This window comes from Ursus americanus, chromosome 36 (genome assembly GCF_024610735.1).
Source record: "Ursus americanus isolate L20-20 chromosome 36, mUrsAme1.1.p, whole genome shotgun sequence".
Lineage (NCBI taxonomy): Eukaryota > Metazoa > Chordata > Mammalia > Carnivora > Ursidae > Ursus > Ursus americanus.
Genome location: NC_142162.1, coordinates 23,059,670 through 23,079,269, shown reverse-complemented (window position 1 = coordinate 23,079,269; position 19,600 = coordinate 23,059,670). Strand labels below are relative to the sequence as shown.

General features: G+C 40.6%; 1 long non-coding RNA gene across 1 annotated transcript in view; it reads left to right on the top strand.

Moving 5' to 3' along the window:
- Positions 1–19,600, top strand: part of LOC123804113 (uncharacterized) — a 439,047-nt gene that overhangs the window by 82,966 nt on the left and 336,481 nt on the right. Inside the window, exon 3 of the long non-coding RNA XR_015723132.1 lies at positions 8,848–8,930. This is a non-coding gene — a long non-coding RNA (uncharacterized LOC123804113). The remainder of the gene's footprint in view (positions 1–8,847; positions 8,931–19,600) is intronic.

Sequence of the window (19,600 nt, the reverse complement as noted above, 5' to 3'; positions counted from 1 at the left end):
TCCCTACCTTATCCTGTTGGCTCTTCCCATTGACTGGAAAGAATTGGAAACCATTGGGAATAAGAGCTGTTCATGTCATCCACACAGGGCCATCTGTTTTCAGGAACAGAAAGTGGATGAAGAAGTTGGGGGGGAACATATCAGGCAGAGAGGACCATAAAGTTACTAAACAACATTGAAATCTTAAGTAGGATTCAAAGCAAAAAGAGAGAATCCGATGCAAAATCCATGCTATTAGCAAACAATAAAAAACCATGTCATTTTCTGTAGAGTTATTCTAGACGATTCTAAATTTAAGTGACGTTCTGCAAAATTTTCCAACTTGTCAAACACATAGTATTGTTGGATATACAGCGATTAAATTTAGGAAGCACCTGGGAAAAACAATTTTGGTTTTAGAAGTTGGCCCAAACTATTCTTTCTGAAAATAAATAAAATAGGTAATAAAATGATCCGTAAAGACAACTCTTTATTGAGACAATAAAATGCTTTCATTTTTGTCAAGGAAATTTTTTTTATCCTGTGTTCCATAAAAGTACAAGTAGACACTCCATGAAAAAAGCAGTTACAGACCATTAAGAGAGGTTTAAAAGAAGGGATCAAAATACTGAGTTACCCCACTCCGAATTATTTACTGGTGTGTCAGGAGGATCTTCAGAGGCCCAAGTTTTATGGTGATGAAGTGCAAGGAAAAGCATCCGGAATCAGCATTCTAAGCTGAGGACATACAGCGTAGACCATGAATAGTTCTTGTTCAGAGATGGAATCTAAGAGAAGGTCAGGAAAAGCTAGCTACATGTCATCTTATGCTGTCTTGACAGATCTTTTTTCTGGATGAACAGACTGCAAGAGGAATCCATTGTGGAAGCAATATTCCCTTTATCTGTTTTGATATCTTGAAAAACAAATCTGACAGACACAGCTAGTAGTGCAGAGATTTGCATAACTCACTTTGGAGAAATCTTTATTTTTGTAACTATAATATTGGATAAAGTGGGGACAATAAAGTACTAGACCCAAGGTTGTGAGTAGCATTAACGAACGACTTTGCATATTGTATTGCAATTTATAAACTTTCAAAAGATGGAATTAACCAAAGTCTCCTAAATATATTTTTAAATCAAATCAAACATCTTTGTTTGCTAATTTTTATCGAGTTCCTTTTGCATTTGTGGTGAGCGCATGACAAATATTTGCTGATGAATGAATGTGTGATTGCATGAACAAATGATAAACATGAAAACACTGTTCTATGCTCATTTAGCTCCTGAGAATGCATACTCTTGAGACAACACGCACAAATTTGGAAGATATACAGTGCAGGGTTCCCTGCAAGGTCTTTCCACTGTCATGGATGTGTTTGAGTAGGTGGGAAAGCTGCGGCCACAGCATAGCAGCACAAGGAGCTCCTGGCGGCCAGGGCCCCAGTGGCTGTGGGTGCCTGCCAGCTTGCAGGAGTCAGACTTGTGTAGCAGTTGAAGGACAGTCCACCTCTCATGCTGCCTGGGAGGTCTGGAGGCCTAACCAGCCACCATGACAGGCTCTGACAGTCAGAAGCAGTCATGGAGCATCCTTAACCTGAAGGCAGAAAGTCCCATGATCATGTGTCAAAGGTCAGATGACAGCTTGTACAGTCTTGGGCTTGCACTTACCCCGTGAATCCTCTGTGTGCTAATCTTGTCTGCAGAACCAGGTATCACGCAGTGTCATTGTTGGCCCTTTGTAGATTTTTTGCGGTAGAATCCTCTTGGGCTGTTGTCAGTATGCATCCTTTCCACCATTCCCTGCCTTCCTTAGGGCTGTACAAAACAGTTTGCTTCAATTAATAGGGGCACAGTGCGCCTCGTGACGGAGACCCCTTCGTGCCCTTGTTAACCAGCCTGTGGGGTCTGTTCAAACTGCCAGATTGCTTTTTGGGAATCCCTCTGCTTTTTTAAACCTGGAATATGCCTTTAGTATCAGGAAATCTTTGGAGAGGAGTTTAAGAAGTATCTGTCTTGATTAATCCAGAACATTGCCTCTAATGTCACCATCGTGGGTTTAGACATTCCTTCATGGCTTTGACTAGGCTTCTGAAACCCCAGAAGGAGACACTTTGAGAATACGACAGTACTTCCTTTACTGTGCTTGGCAAAACCCGATTAAGGAACTAAAGCTCCACAGAACTCAAGTCCATTGCCAGGACCTCCCAAACTCCAGCGTGGATTAAGAATGGCCACAACATGCCAAAAACTTGTTAATATCCCATTTATTCCTCCTGGAATACCTTGAACCCTGTCCGACTGAGGAAAATACTCTGGGCTCAGTGCAGGCCCTAGACAGGAAGCACCGTCACCAGCCCTGAGGGTAGAATTCCAGGAACTTCACCTGAAACTGTCACCAGGTGGAGGATACCTTGATTCTGACAGCTGGAGACTTGGTTTCTTTCATGACATGAACACAGGGTTTGGAGCTGGGAAGATCTGAGTTTGAAGCCCGCCATTGCCACTGAGGCAGAGTAGGGTTTTAGGCAAGTTCCTTAATTTCTCTAGGCTTCAGTGTCCTTCTAAACTGAAGGTAATAATACCTCCCATATAGGTCTGCTGAGGTGCTCATGTGCAGATTCTTACAGAGAGCATGGAGACAAATGGGCTCCATAGGCATTCCCAACTTATGAAGATAATCTCCAGGATTCTCATAGCATCTCTCTGTAGGTACCCAAATGGTTTTCAACTGCTTGGTCTCCTTGAGCCTCACAGTAGTTCTGTGAGAGGGTTAAGAGCATCTCTGGACGCCGTTATGAAAAAAGGAAAAAGTATGATACCGGGAAACTCTGACTTTTTCTCACATCAAACCACCAGGTGGAACCAGGACTGATTGTTCTGCCTAATACTCTATCCAGGAAACTTCACTAAGTCATACTTTGTAAACATTCTTACAGTATTTGAACAGATGATCTCTCTCATCTATGGAACATAAGAACTAGGAAGATCGGTAGGGGAAGAAAGGGATAAAGAAAGGGGGGGGTAATCAGAAGGGGGAATGAAACATGAGAGACTATGGACTCTGAGAAATAAACTGAGGGCCTCAGAGGGGAGGGGCGTGGGGGAATGGGATAGACCAGTGATGGGTAGTAAGGAGGGCACGTATTGCATGGTGCACTGGGTGTTATACGCAACTAATGAATCATCGAGCCTTACATTGGAAACCAGGGATGTACTGTATGGTGACTAACATAATATAATAAAAAATCATTAATTAAAAAAAAAAAAAGAAGAGAGTCCAGTGAGACACAAGGAAGAAAATCTGTTCTACCTGCGGCTAGCCACCAAGAAGAAGTTACAGAATCTCCTCTGAGGCCATAGGATGCTAGTCATGCCCATAGTACTCCTGCTAGAAAAGTATTATTTCTCCCCCCATACTCTTAATCTCATTAAAATGATTTAATCAGCTTTACCGTTAGAGTCCTCAACTGTGTTCATTGAGAAAAATGGCGTTATGAAATATTATGAAGCCATTAAAAACAATGAGGCAGGTCTCTATGTACTGAGATAGGGAAGGATATCTATGAGATATGGCTTACTGAAGTGCAGATCAATGTGCATAATGTGGTTGCGTTTTTGAAAAAGTAATATATGCAGTTGACATGGTGTACATACTATATGAGCTCAGTAACGTTGCACATCAGACTGCAGGTTGAGTTTGTCTCTGAGACTGTGCTTGGAATGGGGAATAGGTAAAGGGCTTAAATATTGTTTTTTCATTTGTTTCATTTACATTTTTACATTTATTGAGGTTTCTGCCAGCTTACCTTTGTTGATTACTACTAGCCAACAGACCCCATTAATAGGCAAAATAAAATGAACCATAATCATTTAAAAAAATAAAATAAAATGCATTACTCTTCTAAAATTATGGAATGCCAAAAATTGTGAAAGAGAAAAGACAGTATCTAGTACCATATCTAGTTTCTTTCATATATTTAGGTGGCTATTAACTGAATAGGAACTTGATGAGTTTGTATTTCCTTACAAAATAATAGCGATAAAAATAATATACCTCACATTTAAATTTTCCTTTATAATTTGTAAAGTCTTTTATATGTATTATGTCATTTGGATTTTGCCCACAAACCTCTAAGCTGGGCAAAGAAGAGCATCTTACAAATGAGGATTTTGAGATTTTCAAAGATTATATCATTTTCCCAAGGTCACATGTAAGTGGCACTGGGATGACACTCCTGTTACTTGACTTTTTATTCTTTCACCAGAGATTTTTCAAGTCCCCTCTGTGTGCCATGTCCCCTGTTCTCTCCACTATATTATGTGCAGTGACTGCAACTTGCAAATAAAGATAGGAAAATATAGACACATCACCTAAGTCAGTGCCTGAAAATGATATGAACATTTCCTAACCAATAGATCACACTGAGATCCAAGTCTTACTTTGTTTAGTTTCACCATGTGCCTTTTAAATATTCCACAAGCTATGGAAGACTGTATTTGTTAACGCCAAGTTCCAGCTTGCTTTTCTGAAAGAAGGACTTACTGGTTTCAGCTTCAGCTTCTCATTTATATCGTTTACTTCAAGAGGAAGCCATTATGTGGTTTTTAGTTCATCTTCCACCTTAAGAACTAATCAAATGCCCACATAATCCTCTGTTTCTCTCTTCCATAGCAGACCATTTTTCCTTCATTTTTGTACAGAGGGAGAGGAAAGGATTGGGCCAACATCCACGAGACTGGAGAAATTTATAAACTCATCCCTGACGAAAAATCCTTTTGCCATAATGCCTCAATTAACTTAATTTTTTTGGTCTGGCCTTGCAAACAGAAACCTGAGACTGTGAATGTGCTCAAATTGAAACACTAAGAAACTGCAAGCACGTGAAGGCTGGTGTTGGCTGGGTGGGCACATCCCCTGGGGACCTGGAGGGTGAGCTCTGTACGCAGTTTCCATGGATGAAAGGCAGTACAGGCTAGTATGTTTCCCAGAACCCCTGCTGCAGAGGGATGGGCGGGGGGAGAGGATGAAGTTTCCAAAGCCACAGAGTAGAGGAGAAATGGGTCCTAAGGACTGGTATTTGTTTATACATTCATTCTTTCATTCTCTTCATATTTACTGAGAATAGGTATAACCTGTGATACAGATATAAAGGTGATTAAACCGATAGTGTTCTTGCCTTCTTGGAATGATATTCTAGGGTGAAGATGGGGCAAAAAAAATTTTTTTAAAATTAATTACAGATTATGATCAGTGTTAAGCATACAATAAACAGTGCTATGATAGTTAACAACAGTGGGGTGAAGGTAGAACCATACATACATAGAGAGGTCAGGAAAAATCATGAAGGCAAAAGTGATAGACCTCTGCCTGGTGTCATTCCCATCACTACTGCAAAGTGAACACAGCCTGTCTCCTCCTCTGCCAGACCATAATACTGGTCTCTTCTAAGACTGGGAGTAAGATGCCTAAAACAATCATTCCTCCAAAGCCATGTAATTAACTACTGTGACTGTTAGCTAATTTTGTGATGTGGCATTGTCATGAGATGTTCTCTCTTGCTGAGGAAAAGCGGTTTCCTCCTCCTTTGCCTTAACTCCTCTCACTTCTAAACTATGGCCACTTCATTTCCAGAGCATCTGCATCTTCATTCATCTACAGAGCAGAAAGAAGAGTTCCCTTGGTGGTGACCACTGTGCATTTGTAGGGATTAGGAGAGCAGCAGGAGGCTGCTGGGTCTGTAACTTTGTCTAGTGGCTTTGTGCTCAGGGAGAAAATAATGGGCTTAAATGACATCGGGATGGATTCAAGTTATGAACAAAGGAAGCCTTCATGGCTGCAAAGAATCACCAGGACACATGACTGTTGGCAGCATAGAGTTCCATTCCTAAATAGTTAGGTGGTGAGCTCTCTAGAATTGTTTTGGTGCAATCCTAACTTTGGGGCAGGAAACAGTCTCCAACAGACTTCAGTCCCTTCAGGTCCTGTGAAGCTATAACATGGAATGTGGTTGTTTTTTTCTCCTTTATTAATATACTATTGTGTTCAGAAGCTTTTCATTAGTTACAACCAACAATGCAAAAAAACCCCACAAAAACCCAGCATATATTTGGATATTCTTATGATAGTCTTTTTTTGGACATACTATTTAACTGCATGAGCTTTTCCAGATGTGAGGCTCACTCTATGGGAAATAACAAAGAATTTGTGAATTAAGTAAATTATCCTGCCGTTACGCTATTTTTTTGTGTGTGGTTATATATTATAAATAGAATGTTGAGGTTAATCATTTCAATTGCTAGAAAATACATTCTTAGAATTGTTTTGCTTGATAAAAATAAATTTTTTAAGGAAAAAAGAAAAGCAGCTGTTTTACATTTCTGACAAGATTGGGGTTAAATATTTAAAATCTCTGTATTGAGTCAACCTGGTTTCGTCAAAAATTCTGTTTCAGACATATTTTATATATTTACTCCTGACTTGCTTGGCCTTTTTGGCTTGATGTGATGCTAATACTGTTATATCCAGATTTGAAATGCTGACATTTTCCTGACCTAAGTGATGATAATCCTTGTAGTCTGTTTTGATGAAATGAGTGTTTGGAGCTCTTTCTGTGTGAACTATCCACACAGCTTCTCTAAGCTGCTCCATCCTGTTATTGAGGCTTCTCTCCTCCTTTACTGAGGGCATCTGCTTCCCTTGGAATTAGTCTAGAAGGCTTTACACTATCGTAAGGAGTCTAGAGCCTTGGGCAAGTCCTCTTGTGTGAGAACACCCACTTCTTTGGACAAAGTCTTAGATTCATATCTCACAGGGAAAGGGTGAATTTATTCTTTGTCATTACTGAGAAACCTCAACAGATGGTCAGCCTGGAGCTGATGCTTCTTGACCTTCCTTCCTTCACATTGGATTATGGGAAGTACTGGGAAGTTGGAGAAAACATTTGGTTGCACATATTCCACCATTGTAGTGAAACACTATTTAGTCAGGGCTGTGGTCACTGTTCTGAAAGTTTACATTTCTCTGGCATAGGGAGCTGAGGGAATCAGCATAAGGACTACAGGTATGAAATATCCTCATCCTCTTTTACATTTTTTCTAATGTGTTTGCCTTGAAAGCTGTCTCTGGATATTTTGCTCATGTTCACTGACATAAAGAATAGAAAAAAAAAGGAAGAAGTGGTGTCTTCGGTAAAAATGGTTGAAATAAATACAAGTTTGGTGTATAGATAAGATGTCTGCAGCCTAAAGAATTTAAGATTTAGGTAGAACTGTTGTATTGGAGCATACAATACAGATAGAAAAGATATTCACATACCTCTATTCAAATATTTCTAGAAGATTTCCCCAGTTTTCCAGCCCAGTGAAGATAAACTTATTGACATGTAGGTTAGTTCAGGAAAAATAAAATATCTATGAGCCATGTGTTTTTACATTTAAAATAAAAACTTGAATTATTTAATTCTGTAGAAAATGAATATTCTCATAATTTAGATTACTAATTCAAGAATCTGAGCACTTGAATGAGAACACAGGTTTTGCTCCTTATTTATTATAATATTAACATTTGGGTAGGTTTAAAAAGAAACCTGTATAGGGCGGCTTTCTCATTCTTTCTTCTTATGGCTGGAAGAGGTGCACACAGCTGAGGGTGTACAGGTTCCTCATTGCTGTACGGGTCTTTTGGGGTTTTTTTTGTGTTTTTTTTTTGTTTTTTGTTTTTTTTTTTTGTTTGTTTTTTTGTTTATTCCTTTCCTTTCCTTCTAAGGTGAACCTGTAGTCAAACGATTTACTTCACCTCCCCAAGGCTCAGTTTCCTCCTCAAAAATTCTCAAATCTCTTCTTTCTGTTAACATTCAGGTCTTTCAAGGCTTAAAAGGAAAATCGAAGTCATAACGGCCATCATCATTAGGATGAGCTCCCTCAAATTAATGTTTATTCTGTGCTTTTTTGGACCCAAACAAGGCCCACCTGAAGAGGCTAGGGGGGAAAGTCAGAGAAGAGAGGCTGCCAAAGACCTGCCCAAAGTCAGAGCTTGGTTTCTGGTGGCAACCTAACCTTTCCAAGACTCATTAGACTGCCTGGAAGGCAAGCCCACTCCCATTCTGCATGCCCTCCTCTGACCCCAAACCACAACTTGCCTTGATTATGGTTTTAAGATAATTAAGAAAAATATTTTAAATATTCAGCTATTTGTAGAGACTTAGCCCTACATACCCATAAATGAGGTAACCTCAATTATTTATATCTTGAGAAGGCAGATAATGACCACTGATATGTGTAAGTGAGGTGGGAGGAGATGAAGAATGATCTTTTAATTTTGGAAACGAAGAGAGACAGTTCCCAAAGAGAAAGTACAGTTGACCCTTGAACAATGTGGAGGTTAGGGGCACCCATCCCATGCAGTCAAAATTCCCTGTATAACTTTTGACTTCCTAAAATCTTCAACTACTGATAGCCTACTATTGACTGGGACCCTTACCAGTAACAGTCTATTAACACATATTTTGTATGGTATATGTTTACCATTTTCTTATGATAAAGTCAGAGAAAAGAAAATGTTATTAAGAAAATTGTAAGGAAGAGAAAATACACTTATATACTGTACTGTATTTATTTTAAAAATCTCCGTATAAGTGGACCCACACAATTCAAGCCTGTGTTGTTGAAGAATCAACTATAAAAGGAGATGGTGATTTGGGATTATGGTTAAAGTTATATTTTAGGAAAGGACTCATTTATAGTGAGAAATTCAATTTGATTGTTTAAGATGAATGTGAAAGGGATGATTACAGTCTGATACTTATATTTACCTACATTTAGCCAGCATCCATTGAGACATTACCATGTGTTGTTTTTTTGCTAGATTCATGGACATTAATGACAAAATCTCTGCTCTCAAGGAACCCTGAGTAGTGGAGGAGACAGATGAGCAAACAAAGTGACAAGGTAGGGTGAAGGGCTGGCACAGAATACTATGGGAATAGAAGGTTGGTACCCAGATCTGGCCAAGTCTTAAAACATGAGGAGTTTAAACAGAACAGGAGAGAGGCATTCCAGAACAGCAAGTGGCAAGAAGAAGGTTGGGGATGGGTGTTCAAGAAGGGATTCAGCATACTGTCAGCAATTCCAAGCTTCTGAAACCTATGATACATATGAAGAAGTGAAGGGATGTGCTGTTAGAGGGTTAGGTGAGGTCTTGGTTATGGAGGCCTATGCCAGGGTCACAGATTGGGCTTTTTTTTGTTAGGGTTGGGGTTTTACGATTAGATATTTCTTAGGAAGGTCACACTGACTCAGATGGTGCTGGATTTATTGAATAACTTGACTTTCTGGGACATACCTACCATAATGAGCAGCTCAGGGTGTTGGAACTACACTGAGAACTAGGTAAGGGCAGTGCCTAAGAGCCTAATATTAACCCCCATCCCCATGCCTACACATCTGTGACCTCAAACATACGGACAAATAAGATGATTCTAAATAGATAGATAGGTAGATAGAAAGAAAAGAAAGAAAGAAAAGGAAAGAAAAGAAAAGAAAAAAGAAAAGAAAAAGAAAGGAAAGAAACAAATGCTCCTCTCTGCATCGGGACTGTGTACCCTTACTTTGCCATTGGTTATCCTCTAGGGATCAATGACTGAAGCATGGCTCCTATGCTCTTATGCCATTAAAATAGAAAAATATTTCTGCCTTTCCTTTCTTTGTAACCAGACAAATCAGGTGACCTTTTTATATTCACATATGATGATTACTCACAGAAACCCACCCAGTGTGGGAAACTGAGGTTCAAGCCCTTGCTCCAACATGAATTGGAGAAACCACAAGAGTCAACATGGCTTGTGCCTGCCCTGTTGGCAGAACTGTTCTCAAATGGCTTTTCACACGTTCTACTCCTGCCTCTGCTTGTTGACAAGTTCCAATATGCCTGGGATTAATCAGCTGACTTTCCCTATATCTTTCAGCATGGGCTGGGCAATTCCTTTGAAAAACCTTGGTCTGACTTTATTACATGTCACTTTGGTAAAGTATTAGGTGAAAACTTGGGGACTTCCTTGCTTGGTCAGAATAAACATGTGTTATGAAGTCAATCACTAGAAAAGTATTTTGACAGTAATGTTGTTGTTTGAAGTATTCTTCAATTAATGAAGGGAAGTCCTACATCACCCCTTTACTTTTCTTTTCAGCTCTGGTTATCTGAAAAGCTATTTAGTGGAATGACACTTAACAAAACTTTCCAAAATTGCTTGGAAAGCAATTTGAAATCCCCACTGTCGCTGACTGGCCTTGGTTGCTGAGAGAGTCACTAAATGGATCATTTGGTGACAGAGACCATAGATAGACTTGGGGTAAATGACTCTTTGCCTTACAAACAATAGGTCACCTTTGCAGTGACCAAAACTGATAAGTCACCAGAAAGCTTTTTTTTTTTTTTTTAATTTTCATTTGACTTGTCATCTGATACCATATTGCTCTTGAAGTAGTGGAAACACATGCAAAGGTAGACTTTTTTGAGCACAGTAAAACCATGAATTGGAATAGGCTGTCGGCTGAGCCCCATTATTTATGGTAAGCAAACCATTAGGGTGCTAAATTTATATATTAGTAGTTTTCAGAGTGTTGTTCACAGACCCCTGAATGTCCCAAGATTCTTCTGCATGGTTCACGAAGTCGAAACACTTTTCATAATAATACTTAATGTATTATTTGCCTTTTGGTTTCTGTTGACATTTTCACTGAATGTACAAAAGCAGTGATGGGTAAAACTGCTGGAGCCCAAGCAAAAATCAAGGCGGAGAACCAAAACATGCTAGCAGCCATTGTATTCTTCACCACCACATACTTGCAGTAAAAAAATGATTTTGCTTTAACATGCAGTTGTCCTGATGAAGCAGGAAGAAATGATTAATCTTATGCAATCTTGACTTTTGAGTACTTTGGTTTGTGTGTTTTCTGTGCTATGTGACAAAATGGGAAGTAATGGATAAGGTGCTTCTGCTGCAAATTGAAGTACAGTGGTTGTCTAAAAAAGAAAGTGTGCGCTTCTTTGAGTTCAAACTAAACTAGCTATGCTTTTAATGGAACACTCTTTTCATTGAAAGAATGACAAGTTATAGTTATTCAGACTTGGGTATTTGGGAGACTTTTTCTCAAAATGAACAAAGTCAGCCTGTCACTTCAAAGAACACAACGGTGGAATTTGTTGCTAATAATAGAATTTAAGCTTTCGAGTAAAAGATTTTTGAAAACTTCTGTCACCAGGAGCTTGACAGCTTCCCAATATTAAAAATATTTTTTGATAAGGTTAGTGGTGATATAATGAATGTGATTTTTTGATATGGTGTCATATCATTATATGATATGTATATAATATGTTTATGTATAATATATGCAGATTATGTTAGATGTGTAAAAATTTGGAAGACCTGCACAACTCAGTGAACCGATATTTTCCAAATGACCAATGTCTGATGTTAAGCATGTGCAGGGGTGAAATCTCCATTCAAAGTGCCAAGAGGTGATGGAATTTTAATGTAACAGCACATGGAGGATACATTGATATGGTTTTATATTCCATATTGCAACTTATCTTTAAGAAACTATTACTTGTCAGGGAGCCTGGGTGGCTCGGTTGGTTAAGCGACTGCCTTCGGCTCAGGTCATGATCCCAGGGTCCTGGGATGCAGCCCCGTGTCAGACTCCCTGCTTAGCAGGGAGACTGCTTCTCCCTCTCCCTCTGCTTGTGCACGCTCTCTCTCTCTCTCTGTGAAATAAGTAAAATATTAAAAAAAAAGAAACTATTACTTCTTAGATTGTGATAGTGTCGTGATTATCTGAAAAAGGCATTAAAACACTCTTTCCTCTTCTAACTACGTATCTGTATGAGGCAGGATTTCATTCATATGTTTCAACCAAAACAACATACTAGAACAGATTAAGTGCAGTTTAATGTTAAGTAGATTAAAGTCAGATTAAACTAAGAGAATCCAGCTGTCTTCTTATATGAGTTTTTTTTAAGAAAATAAGGCTATTTTCACAAAATATTTAAATTAGGCTGACATATAAAGAAGCTATTTTAAACTAAATTAATAAATATTTGAAAATTTTTAAGTTGTTGTGGTGCCTGGGTGGCTCAGTCGTTTGAGTATCTGACTCTTGATTTTGGCTCAGGTATGATCTCAGGGTCATGAAATCAAGCCCTGCATTGGGCTCCAAGCTCAGCATGGAGTCTACTCGAGATTCTCTCTTTCCCTCTCCCTCTGCCCCTCCCTCCACTCACACTCTTTCTCCTATAAATATAATAAATAAATACATAAAATCTTTAAAAAAATTTTTTTAAGTTGTAGTTTCCAGTATGGTAAATATTTACAGATGTAACCCACATAAACAAAAGTACTTTGAAATCCTCAGTAATTTTTAAGTGTGTCAAGGGGCCCTAAGACCAAAGAATTTGAGAAGCACAGTTTCATTTTAAGAACTGGATAAAACTAAATCCTACCATAGCTATTATAATCAATGTAATAGGAAAAACTTACGTTGAGCTGAAATTAGAGGCACCCTATTGAGTGATCAGGTAACCAATTTTCTGTGTAACCAGTTTTTTCCCACTGGTCATATGACATCTGTTCACTGGAATGTGATTAATAATTCTGGGGGCAATCATTGGAAATAGGGAAAATATCTGATAGTTAAGATCGTGCTTATTTGAAACATTATTCAAGATGTTTTTGTAATTTTAACCTTCTTTGATTCTGTAATGAATGAGTAAAATTTTGCTCTGTAAGTACAAACAGTTGCTAATTTGGTATTAAGATTTTAAAGACAGAAGGTATGTTCTTGCTTCAGCCTCATTCTGCATTTCTGATTATGACTTTTCTCTGCTTAGACATACACATCCTCCACATTCACAGAGAAAAGCAGGTCTAAATCCCTTAACATGTGTTCAGTGACCTTTGCAATCAAGCACCAACCCTCACTAGTCTTATTTGCTGCTTTTCTTCCATCTGTTCTTCCATCATCCATCTCCCCCCATCTCCCATCACTCGTTTTGTATACCAGCCATGCTAAACTTTCTCTGAACACACTTTTGCCTTGCATGCCTTGGGACTTTTTTTTTTTTTTTAAAGATTTATTTATTTATTTGGGGGGGTATTTTTTGAAGATTTTTTATGTATTCGAGGGGAAGTTGAGCAGAGGGAGTGGGGAGAGACAATCTCAATCAGACTCCTTGCTGAGCTTGGAGGCTGACATGGGGCTCAGTCTCACGACCCTGAGATCATGACCTGAGCTGAAGCCAAGAGTCTGATGCTCAACTGACTGAGCCACCCAGGCATCCTGTCTTGGGACTTTTTTTTTTTTTAAGATTTATTTATTTATTCGGGAGAGAAAGAGAGCAAGAGAGAGCATGAGCAGGCATGAATGGGGGTGGGAGTAGGGGAATAGAGGGAGGAAGATGGAAAAGTGGGCTCCCTGCAGCAAGGAGCCCAACGTGGGGTTCAAACCCATGAACCTGGAATCATGACTTGAGCCAAAGGCGCCCCTCATCTTGGGACTTTTGAATATCCCATTTCCTCTTCTGGAATGTTTTTATTCCTCTTTTCCTTAATTCAACAAATTATTAATCATCCCTCAAGATCAAGGGTTATGTACCTTCAATGAGGAGCCATTTTTAATCCATCTGTTCATTCAACAAATGGGAGATGCTAGGTAGTGGTGAACTGATCATACCTGATTCCTGCTTTCATGCATCATGTAAATAATCCCACAAATGAAAGTTGACAGTTGTGGTGAGTGTCCCTCTAGAAGAGATTCAGGATGCTGTGAGAGCTTTAGTGAGAGACTTTGTCTGGGTCGGGGAGGTCAGTGGAGGCTCCCATGAGGATTTAATACTTGATGTAAGCACTGAATAATCATGGGGATAAAAAGAGAAGAGGGAAGGAAAGTGCCCTACATGGGCAAGGGCCTTTGGCAAAAGAGGGCATATGGATTCCAGAGACTAAAAGAAGAGCACTGGGTTGAGTGGAGTGAGGGCAGGAGGGAGAGCATAGCACACTTGAATTGAGATAGGAGGTAGAGCCCAAAGCAAGCAGGTCTCTGTTCACATGTTACTGAGTTTCATCTTTAACCTAAAGGATTTATGAAACTATGAAAAACTGAAGGGATGATGGAGTCTCAGATTTGCATCTTGAAAAGACCACTGTGGCTACTATAGGGGAATAGACTAAAGAGAGGTTAGAGGCATTATAGGGAGATCAGAAATGAGGTTAGTGTAATAATCTAACAGCACAATGTTGGTGGCTTGGATTAGGAAGATGAAGGAAAGTGGGTGGATTCCAGTGATGTTTAGGCAGTGAAACGGAATGGACACGATGATGTACTGGAAGTATGGGAAGGTGTCAAGTATGATACCTGGGATTCTAGCTTACCCAGCTGAATGCATGAAGAGGCCATCCACTAAACTAGGGGGGCCCTGAAGGAGGACCAGATTTAGGAAGGAGCTCCAGACTCCTCTCCAGAGTCAGTGACTGCTGTGGCCCTAGCTTCATACCTTTGCTACAGAACTCTCATTTTGTAAGGACATTTGTCTTTTTCCTTTCCCTTTTTCCCTTCCCTTCCCTTTTCCTCTCCTTCCTCCCTTCCTTCCTTCCTTCCTTCCTTCCTTCCTTCCTTCCTTCCTTCCTTCCTTCCTTCCAGTTGATGTTGCCCTTTCTACTATGGAGGAATCCACCATTGTGTGAGCCTTTAGAGGAGAAGGAACACAACCGCCCAGTGCAGAAAGCAGAGGTAGACCGTGCAACTTCTGCCCAGCCCTGACACAGAGGTCTCAAGTAAATTGGGCTGTGGCAATTATTTGCTTCCATATAGGACTTTGAATTCAGAGCAGTGGGAAAAAAATGGATTTATAGTTGATTTCATGACATTAATGTTCAGTAGTGGCTGTGGAAGTGACCAGGTGGGGTGGCAGTAATGCCAGGGGTAGTGTTCTAATCAGGCTGCTCTTACAGCATCAACTTTGGTATGAATTGTGCTTCTCCATCTCTCTTGATGACTACCCATTTTCTAAATCTGCTTCCATGGCCTTTTAATTTAACATAAATTGATGATGGTAGCTAATATCTCCTGAATGTTTAATGTGAGTCAGACACTGCTCCGATCAGTTCATGTATATTCAATATTGTAATCCTTGTAAGTGATACATACTACTATTATACCACCTCATTGACAAATGAGAGTCTAAAGCATAGAGTGGTTAAGGAATTGCCACACAGGCCCTACAGCTAGTAACTGAAAAAGAATGGAGACTTTAGAGCCTGGCTCCAGAGCTAGCCTTCTTATTAAAGATAGATTTTGTGGCTTGTAAGCAGAAACCTTGACTGGTACGTTTGGTTCTGTGGTCTCTTTCCCCCTGGAAGCTCCAGACACGTTAAGGGCAAAGATGGGGTGTTGCGTTTAGTGCCTGGCACAGTGCACACGCAGTAGGCATTCAGAGCACTTGGGGTAGCAGCAGGAATATTTTCCCCAAGATTCAGCCGCCCTCCCTTTTCTGTAAGCATGCGTATTACTCCTACATGCCTTTGCTCTACTGCTGCACAGGGCAGGGTCCCCAGCACCGCACTCTTTGGTAAATGCTTTCTCTGGTTCGTGGCACTTGTTAACCCAGGGCTGCAGGTGCCAAAACAGGAATGAAAGCTCCTATTGTACAACGTCCATGCAAGGGATCTGTGTTGAGGTTTTTGTGGGGACAGGGGAATGCTGAAAGCCAGCTGACAACACAACAGGACAGAGTGAAACTGTGTAGTTTCGATTCCCTGAGAGCAGGGAACTCGTTTGTTCAGAGCAGCTGAAACAGTTAGGAAACCACAGAGTGTCCGCATTCCATGGAAAGCAGCCTCTGTGTCCCCAAAGCCAGTGAAGCAGCACTCCCTGAAGGTGATACTGTCCCAGCCGAGCTCTTCCCCTCCCTGGGGACTTCCTGTTGCACAAGGAGCCTTTCAGTGCTGATTTGGGAAGGGGTAAAGAGGGCTGAGTTTGGGATGAAATCTTTGATTCAGAAGCTCCTGAAGGTTGAGGGCCTGGGAAGGCAGGGGCCTGGGGTTACTCTGTGGCCTCTAGCTTACCAGTGCGGGACATGGTATAGCGCTTCGTCTCTGAAGCCTCATCACCAGACAGTGTGTAGCTGCAGGGTTTCCCTGACAGTCTTGGATAACTGGTGATCTAAAAGCCATTCAGACTGGCTGGAGAGACACATTGTTCCTGGCCTAAATCTCTGGGGAGTTTGTAAGGGTCACTTTTAGTCCAGAGACTAAAGGCAGTGGTCAGCTGTCCCTGCAACTTTCCTTCTGTTTCTAAGACCCAAGACAGGGTCTGAGACAGCCCACAGACGTCTGTGATTGTAGGTTCCTCTTCTCCTTCACCACCGCCCTCACTTCTGTTCCTGCGGGAGGGGCAGGCGTCCCCATTTCAGTGTCTGTGGTGCTCTCTGCTGGCAGCTGCGGACTTTTTGTTCCTTGGAACAGGATGCCTCTATAATCCGGTGTAGGCCCCTCCTCCTGATTTCTTGTACCACAGAAAGCAAATTAGAGGGGATTTGGTCAACAGCCAGTGTCTAGACCTTCCCATTCCCTGAAGCACTTCTCTTGCCCACTTAAGAGTCAATTACCCTGCCCATAAAGATTGAGTCACAATTAAAACGAACCCCTCTCTGTCTTCTCAGTAGCTAGCTCCCTGGGGTTGTAATGCTCTCCCAACTGGGCCAAAGCTATAGCTCATCTCCTGCTGAGGCCTTGCAGGCAAATCAGTCTTAGGTTTCTCTGGTTTTTTGTTTGTTTGTTTGTTTGTTTGTTTCTAATTTTGTTTTGTTTTGCCAAATGGTAGAACCAAGGGCAACGGTGCCATCTGGCATGACTAGGGCCAAAAGAGTACCTTTACAGAAAAGGGAGAAGCCAGGGTTTGGCGCTTCTCCCCCATAATTTTCAGCAAACACCTTTACCCTAAATAAATATTAAATCCAGGTGAAAACAGCATGCTTACTATGCACTTGCAGCTTTAAGACACATCTCCTGGCCCCACCTGCCGGCCAGATCATTACCATCCAGCCCTGTGATGCAGAAATTCTTAATGTTGCCAGAGCCACGGGATCAGAGATCAGAACCAGTTTCAAAAGTTCAGAATCTATACCGTCACTTGTTTTTCATTAACTGACTTTGTCAATGCCTGGCAATACCATGTTGCCCCCAGAATGGCTGTTCTTCCTCAATTTCTGTCAATAATGAGAACTGATAGAAGAGCAGTAGGAAACCAGTTACCTTTCTTTAAACAGGGTTACATTGGGAAGGCTGAGAATGAGTTACTCTACAAGAAAATGTATTCACAAACTCATTTTTCATTAAAATTTTAAGATTGTAATGTGAGAAAAGCAGGGTGCAGAATACTAGTAAAAAGAGGGGGTGGTGAGGCAGCTGGGTGGCTCTGTTGGTTAAGCATCCAACTCATGGCTCAGATCAAGATCTCAGGGTTGTAAGGTTGGGCTCTGTGCTGGGCATGGAGCCTGCTTAAGATTCTTTCTCTCCCTCTCCCTCTGCCCCTCCGCCCCACCTAAAGGGGGGGGGAGAGAAAGGAAGGGGATATGTGTATGTGTATATATATATATTTGTCTTGTATATGAATGAAATATCTGGAAGGATACCTAAGACTAATAACAGCAAATACTTATTGGCATCTACTGTGTGCCAGTTACTCTTCTAAGCGTTTTACATATATTAACTTTTAATCCATAAAAACTCTATGAAGGGCTGTCATTATTCCCGTTTTTCAGACAAGAAAACTGAGGCACAGAAGGGTTAAGTGTTCTGCCCGAAGTTACATATCTAGAGAGTGCAGAGCCAGAATTAGAGCTCAAGCCACCTATGAGCTGCTTCTAGGAAAGAGAACTCATTCGTTAAAGGACGAGAACAAGGAGGGAGATATCTAGTTTTATTCTTCTTTGTACTTTTTGGATTTTGAATTATGTAAATGTCATATATATTACAAGCATAAAAGAATAAAAATTTAATAAAATATTTTAAATGAAGTATAAAATTTTAAATTAATTTTGAAAATTACACCAACCCAGAGATTCGGTAGGAACACAGTGGTTAATAGCACAGATCCAGGGCCAGACCACCTGGATTCAAATTCTGCTTCTGTCACTAAAACAAACAAATTTGTATCCTTTCTGTTCCTCTCAGGGTTATTATTTTGAGGATTAAATAAGTTAATATGTGTGAAGACCTTAGAAGAGTGTTTGATACATAGTAAGTGCTAAGTATTAGCTATCATCATCTAAAATTAAAAACCTAAAGTTACTTGACAATAAATACTGAGCATTTACTGTATGCCAGGCACTGTATATGTACCAGGCACTGAAGGGGTTATGAAACCGGAAGATAGCATCTGGTGGTGGTGGTATCGGTATCGGATGTCCTGGGAGCTGGATGGCCTCTTGCTACTTGGATGGTACAGCTGACACCCTGCCCCAAAAGTCTCCCGCAGGCTTGTTCCTTTCTCAAATCGTATGCCTCACTGAATGCCCAGCAGGAAGTATCATAGCTAGTTGATAGTTCTCTGCTCTTATTTACACTCATGTGACATCTTTTCCAGGAAGTGTGAAATAATTTTACTGTAGTTTATGAAAAACATCACTAACTGAAGCTGTTCTCCCTGCTGCACTTGGCCTGGCTGGGCTCATCTGTGTGGCAAGTCAAAGTAGACCATATTGAAGACATACCTGCTGAGTGCATGCTAATTTCTAATGCTACTTTTAAGAATATTTCACAATAGCTCTTTGCTTCATTGTTGTTACCAAAAGAAGGCACACCCAAGACTTCCATGGTAATAGACATTATTCTCTTTATGTAAGGTCCATGAGGGCAAGAATTTTGCCTCTTCATTGTTATATCCCCAATATTTACAACAAGGCCTAGTATATAGCTCGTACTTAACAAATACTCATCGAATGAATGAATGAAGAAAATGATAGAACCAGTAAGGCAAATGTTAAATTCACTTCAGAGTAGAGGAAATTGAGACCTAAGGGGGTTATTTGACCTACCCCAGGGCCATAGAACTAAAACATATCCCCAGGTTCGTGGGGCTTTGAATCCTACCCTCTTCTCCTAATGCCAAATTGAATCATACCAATAACCTCCAGCTTGATCTAGAAGAATAAAAAGGGCTGTATTACTGCACATGGGTTTGGTTTGGTTGTGCTGATCTTTCACAAGATCAAGAATGTGTTACCACTCTCCCCATGTTCTGCAGTGCTCGTGTGCAGGTCACCTTTTGCCTCAGGCAGGCCCCTCACCTCCACGCAGAGAAAAGCCAGGAGCTGTGGAGGAGGGATAGCATTTGTGAACTAAAGCAACAGAGCAGAGGCCTCTAGAACTCCCAGACCTCTTCCAGCACTGCTAATTAACATTCAGGGAAAGGGACAGTGCAGACTCCACCAAGGCCAGGATTTCTGTTTACTTTGGTCGCTGTTGAACACCGTACTCCTGGATTATCATTTGGGACTCAATAACTATTTTTTTTAAGGAATGAGCAAATAAATGAAGAAGAGAATAGATGAAGAAGAGGGAACG